Source organism: Sphaerodactylus townsendi, linkage group LG11 (assembly GCF_021028975.2).
Source record: "Sphaerodactylus townsendi isolate TG3544 linkage group LG11, MPM_Stown_v2.3, whole genome shotgun sequence".
Classification (NCBI taxonomy): Eukaryota; Metazoa; Chordata; class Lepidosauria; order Squamata; family Sphaerodactylidae; genus Sphaerodactylus; species Sphaerodactylus townsendi.
In genome coordinates this window covers 50,767,588-50,777,395 of record NC_059435.1, presented here as the reverse complement: position 1 = coordinate 50,777,395, position 9,808 = coordinate 50,767,588, and the positions used below count along the sequence as shown (strand labels likewise).

Genomic DNA, 9,808 nt, shown 5'->3' with positions numbered 1-9,808 from the left:
ATAACTATTTTTCAAGTGTTTGTGGATTGATTGAATGAGTAGCCAAGGGCTTTAAATAATTGTGCCAAGCCTACCCAACTCTGTTAGTTTCACAGGTGTATTTTGGTTACTTAGCTAATGGTTGGGAAACTGAAAAAGCAATTAGCACTGTATGAAGGGGCCTATTTTATTTAGAATATTAATTAAAGAAAGAAAGAAGCAGTATACATTTTTCAAATCACTTTATGGATTGCAGCAGTTGTGTATCGTTGTGCACAGTTTCAGTTATTAAACAACAGCAGGCACAGAGTATGTACATTTGCAAGGCTGTCTGGCGACAAAGGATTGAAACGACATTTCCTGATTTTAGTTTAGGATTTTTAGTTCTCTACTTTAGAAAATATCTTTTTACATTAGATTTTTGTTAGTTATGTTTCACCAGAGTATTTATGAATTTCTTTAAAACAATCTTGCGCTTTTACATTTACTGGCATGCTCCCAGACTTAGAGAGCCCAGACTAGCCTGATCTGGTCAGATCTCAGAAGCTAAGCAGGGTTGGACCTGGTTAGTATTTGGATGGGAGACCTCAAGGAATACCACAGTAGTGATGTGGATGCAGGCAGTGGCAAATCACCTCTGAACATCTCTTGATTTGGAAACTCTGCAGGGTCCCCATGAGTTAGCTGTGATTGGGTGGCACACAAAAAATTCCATCATTGCAGTTTCTCTAATATAGGGGCATTTTTGTTAGTGAAAGAAGGGTGGCAATTCTTGTCTGTTCCCCTGCTCCCACTGCAGGCTGCAGACCACAGCAGTGGTGTAGGAGGTTAAGAGCTCGTGTATTTAATCTGGAGGAACCGGGTTTGATTCTCCTCTCTGCCGCCTGAGCTGTGGAGGCTTATCTTGGGAATTCAGATTAGCCTGTGCCCTCCCACACACACCAGCTGGGTGACCTTGGGCTAGTCACAGCTTCTCGGAGCTCTCTCAGCCCCACCTACCTCACAGGGTGTTTGTTGTGAGGGGGGAAGGGCAAGAAGATTGTAAGCCCCTTTGAGTCTCCCACAGGAGAGAAAGGGGGATATAAATCCAAACTCTTCTTCTTCCTCCTGTCTCTTGGGAACTATATATGAGTCACTGAGTTGCAGCAGAAGAAGAAAATGAGAAAGCTCTACTCTGTATAATCCATGAATTTTAATAAATATCTTTTAATGTTTTGTTTTAATTATTTTTATTTTGTTAGCCACCTTGGAGCACTTCCTGATGAGGCAGTATGAACATTTTCTGGATATGTCAGTAGATGGATGGTTGGTTGGTTGATTGGTTGGTTATAAGCCAAGAGTTTTGAAAGAAAATGGGGTGGATCCTATACCTATTCTACTACTCTGCTGAGCAAAGTGTGAAGCTTTCCTCCAATGTGAGGAGCCTTCCTCAGACTTCAGTAGCTATTCTGTTGGAGGAAGATTTACAGAGGTTAGAGAAAGGCTCCCTAGACTAAAGGAAGTTTTCTTGAAGGATGGTTGGATTTACTTCAATTTGTGGATTTTGGTTGAAATCAATGAAGTAATTTTTCCTCAGCTTTGAAGTGTAGCCTTAATCTTTTAAAAACTAGGAATTATCTTCTTCTATCATATATTTCCTGATTGAGACAAAAAGAAAGACAAAAAAGCGAAACAGAAAATTACACAGAAATGAAGATTTGTGGGTTGAGGCTGCACAAGGGAGAAGGAAAGTTAGAAAGGTGACATTTGAATCACACCAGGAAACTTATGAAATTCAATAGCATCCCCAATAAACTGGCCTTTGCTTTCAAGTAAGTCTGTTTACAAAAGCAGCCTTACTTAATAAGATGAGATTGTTAGCAAATTTCATGGAAGAAAGTTGGAAGGAAGCTCTGAGGCCTAAGATGATGTGCTATATAGATTTTCCTGGGAACTGATATTACCACTGTTTTAAAAGAATTGGAATGTTCAGCCCAATTGCTCAACTTCTTATGATTAGAACCCCTCTGGGAGAAAAATGACTGGGCCATTGCTTTTATCTATAGATTTGAAACATAATGCACTTACGGTATTTTTTTTTGAAGTGCTATTAACATACTATGTGGATACAAATTGTCTGTGGAATTCATCCCATTATTGCTTTGTTTTAGGTCACTGTAGTTCTTAAGATTGTGTCATTCTGTTCTCAACTGGTATAGTGGAACATCGTTTTCCAGAAGCACACTGTTTGACTAGTGACAGTTCTGTAGATTCACTTTAATCCATTTCTGAAGTCAAAAGTTTGTCTTCTATACTGTAGGACAATCAATCCTCAGTTTAGATTAGGGAATTTGACACTGAGTGTCTTTGGTCAATCTTTCATTTTTCTTTACTCAGTGAATGTGGCATAGATGGCTTTGGTATGCATTCGGCAATGCTGAACTGAAAAAAAATCTGAAAAATATCTTATTTATATTTGGGGGGTTTATTATTCCCCTCCCCAGGCAAAAAATTCCTGCTCAAATCCCCCAAATAAGGATAATGCTGAATATTGCTGATTTGGGGGGCATTATTTGGGCTACTTTGCCCTGCTGCCATTAAAAAAAACTATTCCTTCTCATTTTCCTGTTGGTTTGGTCTTTTCATATATCTGGTTGAAAAAAAGCAGGCAGTGCGGAGCTGAATGCTAGGCTTGGCTAAGTTGGCCCAGCATTCAGCTCTGCACTGCCACCAAAGTCCACATAGTCTTGGAGGCAGCAGAGAGCACACAGCTGAATGCTGGGCCAAACTGAGTCCAGCATTCAGCTCTGTGCTACTGCCTACCGTCTCCAAGCCAACACAAAGTTCAGAAACAGCTGTAATTTTTCAGCTCTGGGTTTAATTTAATTGTTCTGCGTGTGCGGAAGTGGCCTATGACATGTAGGTTGTTCTTCATACACTGTCCATGCAGTTATAAACCACAATGATTTATCATTTATCAATAGACCCAAAAGAATTCAAATTCACATAAAAGCCAGTATGGGGAATTCACCTGGTTGATAACTGATACCTTCACTGATATTAGCATTCCATGAGCGCACCATCAGCAGGTATTCAGTCAACTGATGGAGGCTTACTCATTCCTTCCACTCTTCTCTGCACTCATAGGGCAGAGTCAATCCAAGTGCTCTTTTTTGCCTCTTAAAAGTATTGCAGATAAATCAGTCAAAAACTCTCTGGGTTGTTCACAATGAACTGGTTCTTCATCTATTGTCGAAGGCTTTCACAGCTGGAATCACTGTGTGGTTTCCGGGCTGTATGGCTGTGTTCTAGCAGCATTCTCTCCTAACGTTTCACCTGCATCTGTGGCTGGCATCTTCAGATCCTCTGAAGATGCCAGCCGCAGATGCCAGCCGCAGATGTAGGCAAAACATCAGGAGAGAATGCTGCTAGAACATGGCCATACAGCCAGAAACCAAACAGCACTCCAGTGGTTCTTCATCTGTTTTTGCTTTACTATCTGGCATTTCTGTTCTCAACTCCAGTGTCCTTTGCATCCACATTAGTAGCTACATTTGGAAGCGGAAGGTTGCAATTAATCATAATAACTAGTTCTCCTGTCATTTCATTGTGTTACAGATGTTTAAATTATTATTGATAAAAATAGTTTAATGCTGCTCTGTTGATTGTATCTTTATTATGCAGCTTGTACTGGCATATGAAAAAATACTTCAGCTATTTAATGGACTGAAACTAAACTTTGATGGCTCATCGACTGCCATCAGAGCTTTTAATGGCCGTATCTTCAAATTTCCACTTTCAGTAATTTGAGGCGGTCTTTCTCTATATGCTGCCAGACAACTTCATCTGTTCTTGTTTCTGTGATTAGGGAAGATTTACAACATTCAGCCTCCATAAGGAAGAATGTTGTTGATAGCCAAGTCAGTTCCAGTGCCTGTCAGCCACAAATATGTTAAGAGCTTCAAAATATTGTTTTATTTAGAATTGTGGTGCATTTGGCATAATGTTCCCAATATCTTTGAGGACTAAGTTTACTGTAGAGTACTTTTGAAATTTTAACATTGTTTGTCAAATGGGTGTTGAGCATTTTGGTAGCCATGGACACAAAAGACGGAAGCTGTAATGTACAGCCCCATCCAAAGGGGATGGGCCCAAAAGGGCTTTAGGGAGTGGTACAGCCTTGCAGCAGTGTGTTTGCCCTCCCTGGGGCACTTACCTTGGCAGAAGAGGCAAACAGTTTACAAACAGAGCAAAAAATGCTATATTCAGAAAATACATGCATTTATGTGTAATTTTTTTCTAATGGCAATGTGCATAAAGTATCCCGATTAAATAAGTATATATGCATGGCTCTCATTTGGACATTACACAAAACTGCAGTTTATTTTAAGTATGGTTAGTTTGTGTAAGTAGGACTCATTTCACAGTCATTCAAGTCCTGGTTTTCCTCAACAAATGCTGGTTTCATTGCCCTCTCTCTGCAACTTGGGAGGGCACTGCCTTAGATTAGAACAAGCCAAGATCAAACCAGGATAAAGCCAGGAGGTTTGCCTTCAGATATCACAGGAAACCATAGTTAAGACTAACTGATTTGATTTGATTTTTATTTGCAGTCCAAAGACTCAATTTTCAAAAAGCTCATAAACATTATAAAAAGAGCAAAATTAACAGTAAAAAAGAGGAAGAAGAGGAAGAGTAGTAGTAGTAGTAGTAGTAGCAACAGCAGCAGCAGCAGCAGCAGTTTGGATTTATATCCCCCCTTTCTCTCCTGTCCTGTAGGAGACTCAAAGGGGCTTACAATCTCCTTGCCCTTCCCCCCTCACAATAAACACCCTGTGAGGTAGGTGGGGCTGAGAGAGCTCCGGAAAGCTGTGACTAGCCCAAGGTCACACAGCTGGCGTCTGTGGGAGTACACAGGCTAATCTGAATTCCCCCGATAAGCCTCCACAGCTCAAGTGGTAGAGCGGGGAATCACCCGGTTCCTCCAGATTAGAATGCACCTGCTCTTAACCACTACGCCACTGCGGCTCTCCTTCACCCATCATTTATAAAACATATTAAAATGATCCAGCAATATTTAGTAAGCACATGTCAACACTGGACTTAGTCTAATGCCTCAGAGAGGAATTTTGCAGCTTCAAGAGTAATTTTTGGATACTTTCCCCTCCAGCGGCAATTTGACAAATAATGCCAATGGTAGATTTTTCCTACGTGATGTTAGAGGCAGTATCAACTCCTGTCGCAGATTATCATACCAACTGCAGAACAAAAGGATGTGTTGCATAGGTTCTATGTCTGTGCCATTGCAGGGACAGACTCTGGCTGGATAAGGAGTTCTCATAAAGCAGCCCTGAAGAACCTCAGATGGAAACACATTCAGCCCAGCTGTACCAAAGATATCTTACTACCGTTAAAGTAACTGTAATAAACCAGCTTCAGATTCTAGCCTCAGATCCTATTTTGGTAGACTCTAACTAATCTTAGTGGAGTAGTTGACATTCAGACAATCACACTAACCATACCTAGTTGAAATATACTGTAGTTTTGTGCACTGTCTGAATGGAGCCATTAGGCCAGTTTCCCCCACAAATTCTGGTCCAGAATTAGGAATTTCAGGCTCAGCATTTCACAGACCCAAGCGATTTATTTGAGGATTTCTCCTACTACAACACAGCCATCTCACCACGACAGCTGATGTCAACTGTATCTTTAAGAACTGCTGTCCCTGGCAATGAATAAGTGACTGTAATCTCTGAAAATGTATAGCAGGAAAGATGTTGTTCATCAGTTGATTGGCATCTGGCACACTGACAATCTTTAAGCTGGCTCCTTGACCTGATTGCTGGCAAGCGTGTTGTTCAGCTCAGCTATCCAGAGGGCTTCCTATTGTGCTAATAAACACTGCAGATTGAAAATAGAATGCCAAATCACCGCGTTTTTAAAGGGCAGAATCCACCAGGCACTCCTCCCATCTACACTCCTGTGCAACAAATGGGGGTGTATTAATCCAAATGAGGCTTATCTGCCCACATCTGAAAAGGAAACGATAAAGCCAAATGCTCCCAGGGCACAAGCAACATAACTGACAGAGAAGAGACATGACAGGAGAGAAGGATCTGTACTTGAATTGCTTGCAACCTTTGTGCATGAACAAGAGAAAAGAGATGCATGCAATGGGCTAAAGTGGTAAAGGGCGGAGTAATTATAACATGTACTTGTTCCGGACTATATGAAACTCTCCACATCAGCCAGGTGCCCACTTATGTGAATACCATGGTGACCTCAACAAAAGGCAGGTCCTTGTTGATTGCTTCCCCACCATCTCAAATGGGAACCCTCTGGTAGTTAATCTGGTTGTCTCTCTGTTGGTATTTGATAGAGACAAACAAATTTTTTGTTTCCAGTTGACTGCTGGAAATTAGTATTCTTTTTTTGGTTTCCTGCTCCCACGTCTATTTGCCCTGCTGCTTGTTTTCTGATTCGCATTGATATTTTTAAAGAATGGATTCAGTTTCCATTATTATTATTGTTTGATATCACAACTTCCAGTTCTTTAGCTGGTTGTTGGCCTCATTTCCAGCCTCATCCTGACGCCTAGGAAGTTGTAATGTATCGGTGTAGTATTCGTGCGGATCCCAGCAGGCTGCCTTCTGAATCTGACAGATGTTAATTTTGTTGATTTTTCAAGTTCCAGCCTACTGTTTTTGGAATGGCACCCAGGGCAGTGGCATAGTGCCCAGGGGGTAGGGTAGGGCATCTTGCGCCAGGGTGCACTGGTGTGGGGATGTGGGGGGGCATTCTGGGGTGTAGGGGGGCAGGCAGGGCGTGGCAGAGGCACAGGGCACACATGTGCCCAAGCACAGTTCCCTCTCACTACATCTCTGACCCAGGGCGCCAATTAATGCTGGGTAACCTCAGCTGGTTTGTGCCATAGTCATTGAATCTCAATTTTCAAATCGTGGCACGTAGTGACCTTCTCATATTCTTTTTCAATGACCCTGCTGTCACCAGATATTGCTATTTTATAATTTCCTTTTATCACAAATAAGTTTCCCACATTTGGGGAAATCAAAGGGGTCAGCACACCCAGAGTGAAATAGATGAGCCTCACCTTGGGAAAACCACTTCTGTGGTCATGGTGTCTCTACTTCCAGGAAAGTATAAGAATTTTGTTTTTGAAGTTGACATTGGATGTCTGTATTTTTACAAGAAGCTGGTCATCCTTTCTGCAATTCACAAATTAATGCTTTTTCAAGGCATTTAAATCAACCAATATCGCCTTCCCCCAACTGTTATCAAATAATTCTGTTTTTAAAGCTAACATTTTAAACCACTAACCAACTAAAATCCAACCTGTGAATATTTGTGACTCCTTGGGAAACGTGCCACTGTCTGTGCTACTTGAATTCTTCAGGGATGGCTGGTCATGTAGTAATGCTTCTAAATTCTTCCAGCAGCAACTGACTGCTTACTGTTCAATTCCAAAGTGGCAGTTAATTGCTGAATGCTTATTGTATCTGTTTAGGTCATTTCTCATAGTCATTGCTAGCCCACAGAGGGGACAGAGGGTGCCAACTAGTGACAGAACTTCTGCTCAACATTTTTTTGTGTGCAGCATCCCATAAGGGGTGATTCTTTCTCTAATACTGTTTAACATCTACATGTGCTCTCTTGCATGGTTGATCTGGAATTTTGGCTTGGGTTGTCACCAATATGCAGATGACACCCAACTATATCTGTTAGTGGATGGTCATCTGTGTGCTGCCCCAGCTGTACTGGCCAGTTATTTAGGGGCTGTGGTGAAACTGTTAAAAGGGAGCTGGCTGAAGTTAAATCCAGAGAAGGCGGAGGTCCTGTGGCTAGGCTGGGGATGTGCAGGTGTAGGATGCCAATTACCAACTCTTGATGAAGTGCAGTTGAACCTTGCACCTATAGCCAGGAGTTTGAGGGTGCTCCTTGTAGCCTCCCTGACAATGGAGGCTCAGGTTGCACAGGAAACTCACCTGGCATTTTATCAGTTATCCCAGGTGAGACAATTGGCGCCTTACTTGTTTCAAACTGACTTTGCTACAGTGATCCATGAAACAGTCACCTCTAGACTAGAATATTGCAGCTCGCTCTACAGAGGGCTACCCTTGATCCCTCCCTGGAGGTTTCAGCTGGTGCAGAATGCAGCAGCACAGGTCCTTACGGAGACCCCATGGTGGGTACTGGTTCAACCTGTGCTTCACCAACTGCATTGGCTCCTGGGGGAGTACCAGATCATGCTCAAGTTCTGGATTAAGTACCAGCACTTATCTCCAAACCCAAACGGTCTGGAGCAAACGTATCTACAGGACCATCTCTCCCAATATCCTACAAAGAGCATTATGCTCTGTAAATGAAAGCCTACTGGTGATCCCTGGCCCAAAACATGTTCAGCTAGCCTCAACAGCACCAGGGTTTTTTCGACTTTGGCCCCAACCTGGTGGAATGCTCTGCCCAGTTTGATCAGAGACCTCTGGGACTTGATGCAATTCTGCAGGGTCTGTAAGACAAAGCTGTTCCACCAAGCGTATGGTTGAGGAGGCTATGATTTTCTATGAGTCTGGCTTTCCTCCAACTCCCCCGACAATACTTTCCCAGTTCCACACAGTTAGAAGATTCTAATAATTTTAAATGTTATAACTGATTTTAAGGCTTTAAAATGTATTTTTATTGTTTTAAAATGCATTATATTGTTTGTGTTTTAAATTATTCTGGTCATATATTATGGAAATGTAGTGAGCAGCCCTGAGCCCATTAGGGGAGGGTGGTGTACAAGACAAATAAGACATAATTGCCTTGGATGGAACACATGGTGATGACGCACTCCTAGCTAATTGACACAGCTTCCATCTGGGATGGTAAAAATTGGGGGAGAGTGGGTATGAACTTGCATGTTGGGCAAGATCGCACCCCGCCTCTCCTGTCTCAGTCCTTTCAAGCTGGCACAGCAGAGACCAGGGAATATCACTTCACCCTGGCCTCTCTGGTTCCCCCCATTTCACTTCCCAAGACCTGTGGGCCTTGGGAAGCAAGCTGGGGTGGTGGAGAGCTTGATTCTGGGTGCTAGACTGAGCTGGATTGAGTACGCTCAGTCCAGTATGCAGAATCATTCCCCTCACCTCCCTTCCCATGATCCTGCCTCACTGCTGTGCCTGCCCCAACAGCTGTCTAGCACCTGTTGTTGTTCAGCGCAACAGGGTTTACTGCTAGTAGATAAATAAAATAAATGCCACTGTAATCAGTATTACTTTTCTACTTTTCTCCTTTATCTCACATGGGGGTCAGTGTCCTCCTTCACCACAGCCATCATATTTGCCCAATGGCATAGTGCCAAGAGGGTGTGTGTGTGTGTGTGACGCATTGGGTGCATGCTGGTGCGAAGGCATGGAGGGGGTGTGGTGTGGCATTTCAGGTGGGGGTGTCGCAGTGTTTATTTATTTATATTTATTCATTTATAATCAATTTTACATACCGCCCCTCCCCCAAAGGGCTCTGGGCGGTGAACATCATAAAACCAAACAATCACATTAAAACACAGTTAAAACAGCGAATGTTGCAGGGCGCATGCATGCTCCGGGTGCAGGTCCCCCTCACTCAGGCCCTGTATTTGCCACTAGTTAACATGTTGGAACAGTCTATTAGATCAACCACATTAAGATTGTCTTATTAAAGAAGGGAACCTGTTTCCGTTTAGTAAATATATCCCTGTAACAACACAGTATTCAACAACCTTCGCAGGTTCTATAAAGACTGCTGATGTACTTCTAAATTAAAGAGTTGAATGTCCTCTAAATAAGTCAGCCCTTTCCTTCCAGCAAGCATG

At 42.5% G+C, this 9,808-nt stretch overlaps 1 pseudogene; it reads right to left on the bottom strand.

Annotated features, from left to right (window-relative positions):
* Nucleotides 1–6,992: 6,992 nt before the first annotated feature.
* On the bottom strand, nt 6,993–7,120 carry LOC125441378 (annotated as a pseudogene).
* Nucleotides 7,121–9,808: the final 2,688 nt, after the last annotated feature.